Consider the following 10,432-nt stretch of genomic DNA (forward strand, 5'->3'; position numbering starts at 1 on the left):
CCCATTGTCTCTGTAGTGTCTTAATTATGGTATGTTGTGGGAGTTTCTTTTCTGGTCCTGTCTATTTGGTGTCCTATAAACCTCTTGTACCAGGTTGGGCATCTCTTTTTTTCTAGGCTTGGGAAATTTTCTTCCATGTTTTTAATGAAAATATACTCCATGGTGGGGCTGGAGAGAGGACTAACTGTTTAAGAGCAGTTGCTGCTTTTGGAGAAGACATGAATTTTCTTCACCCACATCAGGCAGCTTACAGCCATCTGTAAGTCAGTTCCAGGGGACATAATACCCTCCTCTGGCCTCCTCCTGCACGCATGTTTTCATTCAGACATAAACACACACATAAGATAAAAAAATCCATATAATAAATCTTAACAAAATTTGAAAATATTCTCTGTGCTTTCAGTATGTTACTCTTCCTCTTCCATGTCCATAAAGTAAAGGTTGTGTCTTTTTGTGGTGTCCCAATGCTTTACCATGTTCCATTTGTAGACTTGTAGAAGTTTACTATTGACCTTTCATGAATAATCCACTTCCTCTATTTTGTCTTCCAGTTCTGACATTCTTTTTCTACATAATCTATTGTATTGGTGTGGATTTCCACTAAGGCTTTTATTTGGGTTATTTCAGCATTGTGTTCTTTGTGAATTCCATTTCCCTATTTTGGATTGACTTCCTCCCTTCATTCAGCGCTGTTTTCCTTGTCTTGGGCATTCCCCTGGCTTCTTTGACTTGTTTCAACACAGTCGCAGTCATGATTTTGAATTCTTTGTTTGAAAGTTCTTCCAGGTCATTCTCACTTGGGATCATTAATGCAGTCCAAAATTTATGGGAAGGGGCATGTTCCTGTTTTTTTTTTTTGCTTGTGTGTGTATGTGTGTGTGTGTGTGTGTGTGTGTGTGTGTGTGTGTGTGTGTTTCAGGGCAGGCACTTGCCCCTCTGAAGTAGTTTCTTGATTTAGTCATTCTCTTTTTTGATTAAGTAACCGTTTTTCTTTCAGTGGAGGATTGTCAATGTTCAGAGAGGGTTGAGACATCGTTTTCCCTTTGTGGCACTGGTACAGATGGGCTGACCTGGTGGTGAAGTCTAGTGAGCTTCCCATAGGAGCTGGGTGGCCTAAGGGGTGGGAAGGAGCCGGCCTACCTATAGGCAAAGGGATGCAAGATGCTGGAGGAGTGGACCATAGGGCAGGAAAGAGGGATTCTGGAGAAGCTTGATGTAAAGTCAAATGTTCTGGAAGCACAGGGAGTTGAGATCCTGGTGGAACCTGTAGTCTATGGGTCAGGGAAGAATTGGGCCTGTTTGACTGATGGGACAGAAAGGAGAAGGATGAGCATATTTTAAAGAGGTACTTACTTGTTCCTGTGGTTAGCAGTTAGAAACACGGCACTGTTGTGGATTGGAAATGAGCCCTGGAATCCCAGTTTGGGAACAGAAAGGCTGGAGTTTAGTGCCTGCCAGAGGAGGGGTGTGTTCTTGAAGGCATTTTACAGGTGAGGCCTCATCAGATCACCAGCAGCAGAGACTGCAGAGGGGACAGTGATGGTAGCAGGCACATGCCAAGTGGGACTGCTTAGCTGTACATAACTCTGGCTTCTACTTACCTGAACCCCATGCCAGGACCTTAAAGAGGGCCTTGATGGTGAGACAGCTTGTCACTGGATCTTTGTCTTGCTTCCCACTGTAGACATATTGATTAAATCTCCATTTTGTGCTTTTCACATTCATTTGGCTTTTAATTGTCTTATTTATTGAGAATGGGTTGCCAAAACCTGTCTTGTTTTATGGGACACAGGGTGTGACCCTAAGTTCAGTTACAGAATGAGGCAAGAATATTGTTAGTGGTCTCTGATGGTTCTGGTTGTATTTATAAGTCCATCTGGAGGCCAGACTCCTTTCTGTCTCTCTCCTCATAGTGTGGTTCTCAAGCTTCCATGCCTGTTTCCTGTGTTTGCATTCCACTTTTAAATAAGACTGAGGGACTCCCATCCCTGAAGGATTTGTCACGTCCCCCCTCCCCTGTACATGATGTTGCAGGGTTGGGACAATCACAGGCCTAAAGCAGGATGGTATTATTTGCCTGGAGGACACTCATGCCTGCTTTGGATCCCCACATGCTGGGCATAGAGCAGTTTTCCTGTTCCCCAGCTTGGCCCTTCAAACAGCCTCAGCATGTTCATCCATTGCAGGGATTTCCCCAGCCACCCTGGTCCTTGCTCTGAATCTCAGCTGCTGCCCTCCCTCCAATGGCCCCAATGTCATTGATCTTGGTGAAATGTCAGATGCAAAGAACAGTTGGCAGCTGACCTTTTCTCATAGGGCAGAGCTCAGAGCGTTACCTATGATGCTCAGTAGCAGAGAGAACCTAAGTGTTCTGGTTTTATTTTTTCTGGACTTTTGTGGAAACTTGAGCCGTGTTTTTGATGTCAGTTTTCCACCCCTCAGAGAGTAGACCTCTTGATTTAATGTCCCCAGTAGTTTTTTTTGGAACCAAACCACTTGTGGAAGATGTGGGGAGTGGCTACCTCAGGAGGTGGTTTGTGGTGTCTCCTGCTCCTCCTGGTTCTTAGGAGGTGAGCCGTCCTTTGATTCTGCTAATTCAGGATGCATGGAGTGTGTCATACGGGGCAGGTTTCCCAACTGGGGACAAAGTGGTGACAAGGCCAACTTGCCTTAGACACTAAGTGTTTGGAGCTGCTATATGTCTTTGAAGGGAGAGCCTTTTAGGCTGTCCAAGGCTGCCTGAGGTCACAATTGCCTGTTGTAAATAAGGTAGGTGCCAACTCTTAATGGCCTCTGTGTAAAGAGATCACAATAGCTCAGCTCCAGCCAAGGTGTTTTATTGACACCGCCACCAATATTTCCATCTGTGGTAGCTGTGTCTTTAAGCACACACAATGCACACACTGGTGGACAGGCTTACATTTCTCTTTTCTCATGTGCCTGTCTGTGTCTGCTTCTCTGTACTATAGACTGAGTCGGGTCTTTTGTGTCATTGCTTCTGTGGTGTGATCAGTTCTGATCATTGGGAGTCTTGGTTCACAGGGCCCTCTCCTGGGTCCTTTGTATCTCTGAACCTTCTGAATTTGTAGGTCAAGTGTGGTCTTGTCTGCAGAGGTGACATACTCTTGATGAGTTTTCATTCCAATTTTTCTAGTACAGGCATTGAACCTAGGGTCTTACATAAGGTAGGTATTCCCTCAACCAATCTCCCAAGTGTTTTTTTTTTTAAATCTGTTCTTTTAACTTATTATTGTTATTTTAAAGAAAAAATTAAATGAATTGATTTTATGTTTGTGAGGGTTTTAGCCTCATCTCTGCATCTGTGTATTTCTTGGCTATGGAAATCATTAGAGTGGTTTGGATCCACTTTATTTGAAGTTATAGATGGTTGTTAGTCACCATGTGGGTGCTGCCAACTGAATTTCGGTTCTCTGCAAGAGCAACAAGTGCTTTTAGCCACCAAGCGACCTCCGAGCCCCTTTTAATTCTTTAATTTTTTTGATCTGGTATCTTTTAACTCAGGCTGCCCTCAAACTTGTTATTGTAGCTGATGGTGACCTGGAACTCCTGCTCTTCCTGTTCCCATTTCCCCAAAGCAGTGATTACATGTGTGTCTACTACACACAGCTTACTTTCCTTCAACTTTGAGAAACATTCTGAGTAAGTTATCCAAGGTGGACTTGATCCTTCTGCCTCAGTTTCTATGGTGGCTGAGATTACTTGGTTTTAATGAGTTTCTTCTCATATTTTGTGATTTCCAAAGCATGATGATTCCATAGTTTAGAAAGAGGCAAGATTTCTGACCACAGCTTTTGGGGCCAAATGGACCCAGACATGAATTGTGAATGAGCTGCCTACAGGCTGCATAGCCTTGGGTCGCTAAGCTGTCCTGTGCCTCAGTTCCTTCTCCTACTTGAGTGTGAGCTCTTCTGTCTTAGGATTTTCATGGGTTAAATTAGATGGAACACATCAAGTGTTTGGTAGCATGACTGATATATGTGAGTACCAATACTTTTCTTTCTTTTCCCCCTTAGAACTTAAAAAAATAATTTATATGTGTGTTTGACTGAATGTATGTCTGTGAATGCATATGTACCTGGTACCTGTGAAGGCCTCAAGAGGCATTGGGTCCCTCAGACCTGAAGTTATAGACAATTGTGAGCCATGACAAGAATGCTGGGAATCAAACTTGGGTCCTCTGGTAAAGCAGTCAGTGCTCTTGACTGCTGAGCCTATGCTCTATCGCTTCTAGTTTTTTTTTTTTGCCTTATCTCCCCCCTCCTCCTTCTTTTCTTCTTCCTCCTACTTTATCCTTGCATCTGCTACACTCAGGTTTCCCCTGATGCTTTTGTTAGACTTTATATCATCTAATTAGCAGTTCTGTATGTCACTATTTGGCAACTTTTTTTAACCCTTTTGCAAAGATAAAATATGTAATTTTTTCCCCTCTCAGAGCTGAGGATCAAACCCAGGGTCTTATGCTTACTAGGCCATTGCTCTGCCATTGTGCTAAACCCTCAACCCTAAAACAGATTTTAAGGTATTTTTTTTTTGAAGAACATAAAATGACCCCTTACAGTGGTTTAGCATAAAGAAAGCAGTTATTTTCAGTAGAAAGAAAGAGTCTTCTTGATATCCTCTATTTCAGTGTGTGGGCATACTTCTGGGCCATTTCTAAAGGCAGCATGAGTGCCTGCTTGCAGCTTCCCCCAGTGCCTACTCACAAGCACCCTGAGTACAATATATAACATTTCAAAGTCCCCGTCCTAGCATCCTAGCCCTTTTCACTTTCCCAGCTCCTCTTCTCCCAGATACTCGTTTGTTCTTTTTATAACAGTGCCCTCTCTCCTGTCCCTGCTATTCTCCCTTCTTGCGCATGTAGCCTGGACAGTTCCAGATACTTCTGGATATTTTTCTCTATTATTTACAATAAAAACCTTCCTCTTAGCCATGCAATGGTGTAGTCATGTTGGCAATTTCTTTTGTGTGCCTGCTCATGTACAGAACTCTCTTGGGATCGTTGTATGGTCATCCCTTTGACTAATTTGCCCTAGGGATAGCTACAGTTGACCTTTTGGGTTCTTGGTCTCCACTCAATTCAGCATGTGGGGATTCCCAGGGGTACTGGCCTTGCCCAAGGTACCACACAGGGTATTGCTCCTTTCTTGGGATAGTCCTCTTAATATTGGGCCTGAATGGTGAAGTGTATACTGGGCCCATGCTTATTTGTATATATTTCCCTCCTTGGAACTGGGTTTACCCTTTAGTTCATGTGAGGACACCCTCTGGGTATTGGGCCCACACCATGGACAATATGGGCGCAGTCCCTTAGACACTGGACATGCTCTGTGCATTGGCTTTCCCTGAGGTCAGCATATGGGTGACCTCTTGAGTACCAGGCCTGCATTGACTGGTAATGTGTTGCTGACCCATGACTATATAGGCAACCTGTACTGGAGGGCAGTGTGCTTTCAGTCTTCTGGGTGCTGGACCTGCCCCGGTGGCCACTTGCATGTGGGGTTCTAGGTCCTGGATTTGTCTTTTGGTCAACAAGCATACACCCTCCTGGATTCTGAGCCTGCCCTAGAGGCAGCATGAGTCACTCCCTGGTTAGTGGTCCTCTGTCTGAATAGGTTGGAGGTGTGTATGGTACTCTGAATCCTTTCCTCAACTCAACATGTGAGCAGCTCCCTGGGTAATTTTGGCTTTAGACCCCAAATAGCCTTACTTTCCATACTCATCACTGAAGCTCTGACAGCACAGGCGTACCTTGTTGAAGTTGTAGCAACACAGGCATAGCTTTTCCTGGTAACTTTTATAGCTTCTTATTGGCCAAGCATGGCCTATACTGGTGCATGTCCCACATGGCTAGGATCTCATTCTAGGGTTTGATGAAGATGATGATGAATAACCAGGAAGTCAGAGCTTCAGGAGAAAGCAATGGTTACAAAGGTCATTAAGAAAGAAACTTCTGGAGCATATTAGTCTTTTCTCCGTCAGGACCCCGTTGGTCCTCCGTATCTGATAACACTGAAGTAATGGAAGTATCATGTTAAAATTTCCAGGATGTACAGATAGCAGAGGAGGGAGATAGGGACTCCAACTTAGACTACAGGAGTTAATCTAAAGCTGTCTCAAACTGGTAGGTGGAGTTAATGTTAGAGAGGTACATGGGATTATTTGAAAATTTTAAGACATCCTGGTATATCTTTGAGTAGGTTGTATAATTTTTATTTTATGTATTTATTTGTTACTGTTGTTTTGTTTTAGACAGGCTCTCTATGAGGTCTGTGTGGGGAGACACCGTAACCACGCCTCCTAAGGGCTGGCTACAGGTGTGCCTGACCAAGCCTGTCAGGGTGTGGTCAAAGTGAGGTCAGGATGACGTGGGATAGGTTTTTAAGGGGCCACAAGCACATGGGAGGCCCCTTCTCTCTGGCCTCCCTGCCTTGCTGCTCCTGGCATGCTCTGGCTTGAGTTTGACTGGTGTTTATCTGAATAAAGATATAGTAACCTTACAGACTATGGATCGTCTTCACTCTCATTATAGGTCTGACTGTTTTGGAACTCACTAATGTAGACCAGGCTGTCCTTGAACTCACTGAGATCCACCTGCCTCTGGAGTGCTGGTATTAAAGCATGTGCCACCACACCTGGCATTTGTATAGTGTTTAAAATGAAATTACTTTAAAGTGTTTGAATATACATACATACCGATGGCTATATATGTATGCTATATGTATACATCTTAAAAATGACAGGAGTGGCAATATTAGCATAAATTATATCATGCAGCGGCTTCGATTTTATTTAGCTCTTTGAATCTAAAATGACAGACAAATCGCATAAACAGATTGTATTAAGTCCTTAATAGCACATATGACAGCTGGCATCACATGACAGCACATGGGAATAACATGTAATATGATTACATTGACCATTGAGAGAGCCAAAGGATAGAGTGGAGGTTTTTGGGTCTGTTTTGTTTAGCTTCTTAAGTTTTTGGGGAGCTTACTTGTGCAGGACGGAGGAATTCTGTCACTTGGTGTTTTTATGTCCTTCTCCCCTTTCCTTCAGAACCTCTTGTCCTTTGTGGCTTGGCTGAGAACTGTGCTGCAGGCAGGTGGAGGAAATGAGGGTGGGTCAGAGCTCTATGTCCTTGGTGTGTAGCTTCCTGGGACTCGTAGGGGACAAGAAAGAGGTGTGACTGAAGGCATTTCTTCAGGCTAAAGAATGAGGGACTACTTTGTGAGTTTTATTTGGACTTGGTTTGAAAGACAATTTTTCTTTGGTCACATGTTGGCGATGAAGAAGGGGTAGGGTAGAGGGGCCACAATTTGTAGGTGGAAGTGTTAGTATTCAGGCATCTGTACTGGCCTGTCATTGGGGTTCTGACAGGATACGCCCTCAGCTGCAGCCACTAAGAGCACCCCCTGTGCATATTCACTATGTTCCCTTTTAAAAGGGCCCTGCCCACCTCCCATCCTTCTTTCTTGCTCTCTTTCTCTTCCTCTCTGTCTGTTCCCCCTCTCTCTCCCTCTTTCCTTTCTCCTCTCTCCTGCTGCTCCTATCTCCGGAGGCTGGTTCCCCGCCCCATTCCCCCTTTTTATGATCCCTTTTCCTAATAATAAGCCCTGTGCTTGATCCCTGTCGCATGACATCTTTCTCTTGAGCGTTGCTTTTCTTAAATTACAACAGGAAGCATAATGACTTTCTTTCTGTGAGGAGCTGTGGTTGGTTCCTATGTATGCAGTCCTGCAGTCAGGTTTGGACACGCCACTCATGTGGAGGGCAATGGGGAAGGAGGCAAATGCTAGTGCTTGGTCAGGGAAAAAGGAATGGGAAGCAGAGAGAAAGCGGGGAGATTTGACTGGGAAGCTCCCGGAGAGAAGGAAAATCACCCTGGGAAGGGAAAAGACTGTTTTTCTGTTTCTTCTCCACACACAATGCCAACGAATAGTACTAAAGGCAATGATGGCTTACCTTGACAAATCTAAGTGGTGATGAAGTCTGCATGGAAACATGCAAGAGACATAAACCTTAGAGTTTAACAATGCATAGACAAGTAATCTTAATTTTTGATATTATATTATTGTGTAGTTTGGATACAAATCTTTAAAAATGAGACAATATCATTATTTGTTAATGTGGCTATATTGCATAACATTAAGAAAAGATATAAAGTAAAGGGGAACCAGTAAGTAGGGGAAGAAAATGTTACAAGGACGTAAGTAGAAGGATATTTTAGCAAAGAAGGGTTTCTATGTGGTAGAGGGAACTTATGTCATAGACAGCTGATGTAAATCATAGGAGGTTCATAGAGAATGAGACTCTGAGATTATATGTGTCATATAATCTATCTACTATATCTATCATATGTCATAGTCATATATATATATATATAATTAAAGGATATTAAAATACATTATTTCAAAGTTCAGTGCATTGATGGCAAACGTCAATGGCAGTCAACAGAATTCTCTTAAGTATTGATCTTGGCAACATTTTCAAAAATTGGCTTAAAGAACAAAACATGTATATCCAATCCAGATTTATTTAAGTATTGCACAGCACCTACATTTTAAAGCACGATTTATTCTTCAAAACTGACGTAACCAGCCTTTTGGGTGTTGAGTAACAATGCCTGACATCCCACATCCGTGTGGACAGAGGAACTGAAAGCACGGCCTGTACTTTGGCACTTGCCATCCAAGGTCATCAGCTCCCTCATGAACACAGGACAGCTTTCAGAGGGCCCTGCAGCTCTGGTAAGTCATTTGTCTTCTTGCCTGAGAGGCTGTGGAGACCCAGAGGTTAGACTCTATGCAGTACACATCCTGGAAAGAGGGCAAAGCCCTCAGTGCTTCCAAAAGAAGGATCAGAAAACCCAACTCATCCAGAAAATGGCACAATGGGTAAAAGAAAAATTAGAAGAACCAGAGGCCTCCCAAATCCCAGATAATTCTCTGACAGCCAGACCCTTTGACCTTAATAATAAAACTGGAAATAGTTAATTTTGGCCATCTATATGTCCTTAAACACCTAATTGAAAAGTATAGTCACAAACTAAAATGTTTTTTTTAAACAGTCCAAGTAATGACACTCCCTAGATATTAGGCTTAAGTCCGTATGAGGTGTTATAAGCTTAGTAAGAAACTGCAGCCCACTCTGGGTACGATGGTGCAAATCTTTAACCCCTGCAGAGGGTGGATCTCTGAGTTCAAGTCCAGCCTGGTCTACAGAATGAGTTCTAGGACAGCCAGAGCTATACAGAGAAACTCTGTTTTGCAAAACCAAAGAAGGATAGAAAAAGAAAGAAGGAAGGAAGGGAAGGAAGAAAGGAAGAAAGAGAAGGAAAGAAAGGAAGAAAGGAAGAAAGAAAGAAAGAAAGGAGGAAAGAAAGGAAGAAACAGTTACCTAGATACAGGAGTTTAGCTTACTTTCAACACTCTTTGCCTACATAGGGCTTGTAGCCCAGAGACAGCCTCACTATTGTTCCAATCTGAAGGTCAATGACGTTTAAGTCTTTTTTCTTTCTTCTTCTCCAGTCGATTTGAGAGGGGCCTCATGCAGTGATTCTAGCCACTCCAACAGCTTTCACAGTGCCTGAAGGCCAGTCCTGAGTTCATGGCTCTTGAGTCAACCCTTGAACGCCAGAGATGGAAAGAGCCAGGATCCCAGTAAGCCAGACATAGGTGGATGCTCTGGTGAGCCTATGGGCTTTCATTCAGACATTTCATTTTTATTCTTTTAAAGCTTTGTTTTATTTTTTGAATGGGTGTATGTGCATATGTATATGCAGGCACCCACTGAGTCCAGAATTGGAACAGAAGTTACAGGTGCTTGTGAACTAGCCTGTGTGCGTGCTGGAATCCAAGCTCTGATCCTCATGATGGCGCATCCAGTGCTCTCAATCATTGAGCGACATCTCCAGCTCCTGTGTCAGACTCTGAAAAATGTCCTTTGTTCTGCCTTTTCCTGGTTCTCTTGGGCCTCAGCATGTTAAGCACTTGCCGGAGATCCCATCTGTTTCCAGTGGAGTGGAATGGCTGCTTATGTTCAAGGGCTCCCATCTCATTTTTCTGTCTCTGTTTTCATTACACCTCCTTCATTACACATCACTGTCCAGGTACCAAAGGCTTCTTTCCTCACTTGATCTGGCTGTTACACAAATGAAACTGTGGAAGCCCTTTCAAGGTCCCTTAGACAAAGCCCCTGATTGCCACCCCCAATAGCCCTGTTCAGTAAGAAGCCACCACCCCCACCCCTTTTCCTCATGGCAGTCAGGGTCACTGCTTCTGAGGGGATGATGGGAACAGAAGACGGAAATGGGTCAGGAAGTTTTGAAGACAAGAGATCTTGATTCTTGTCCTCAGCTCTGTCCTGGCTGGAGGTCAGAAATGCCAGAAGTGTTTGGGGGCTCTAGTTCCTG

This window comes from Cricetulus griseus, chromosome 6 (genome assembly GCF_003668045.3).
Source record: "Cricetulus griseus strain 17A/GY chromosome 6, alternate assembly CriGri-PICRH-1.0, whole genome shotgun sequence".
In the NCBI taxonomy this organism is placed as follows: Eukaryota; Metazoa; Chordata; class Mammalia; order Rodentia; family Cricetidae; genus Cricetulus; species Cricetulus griseus.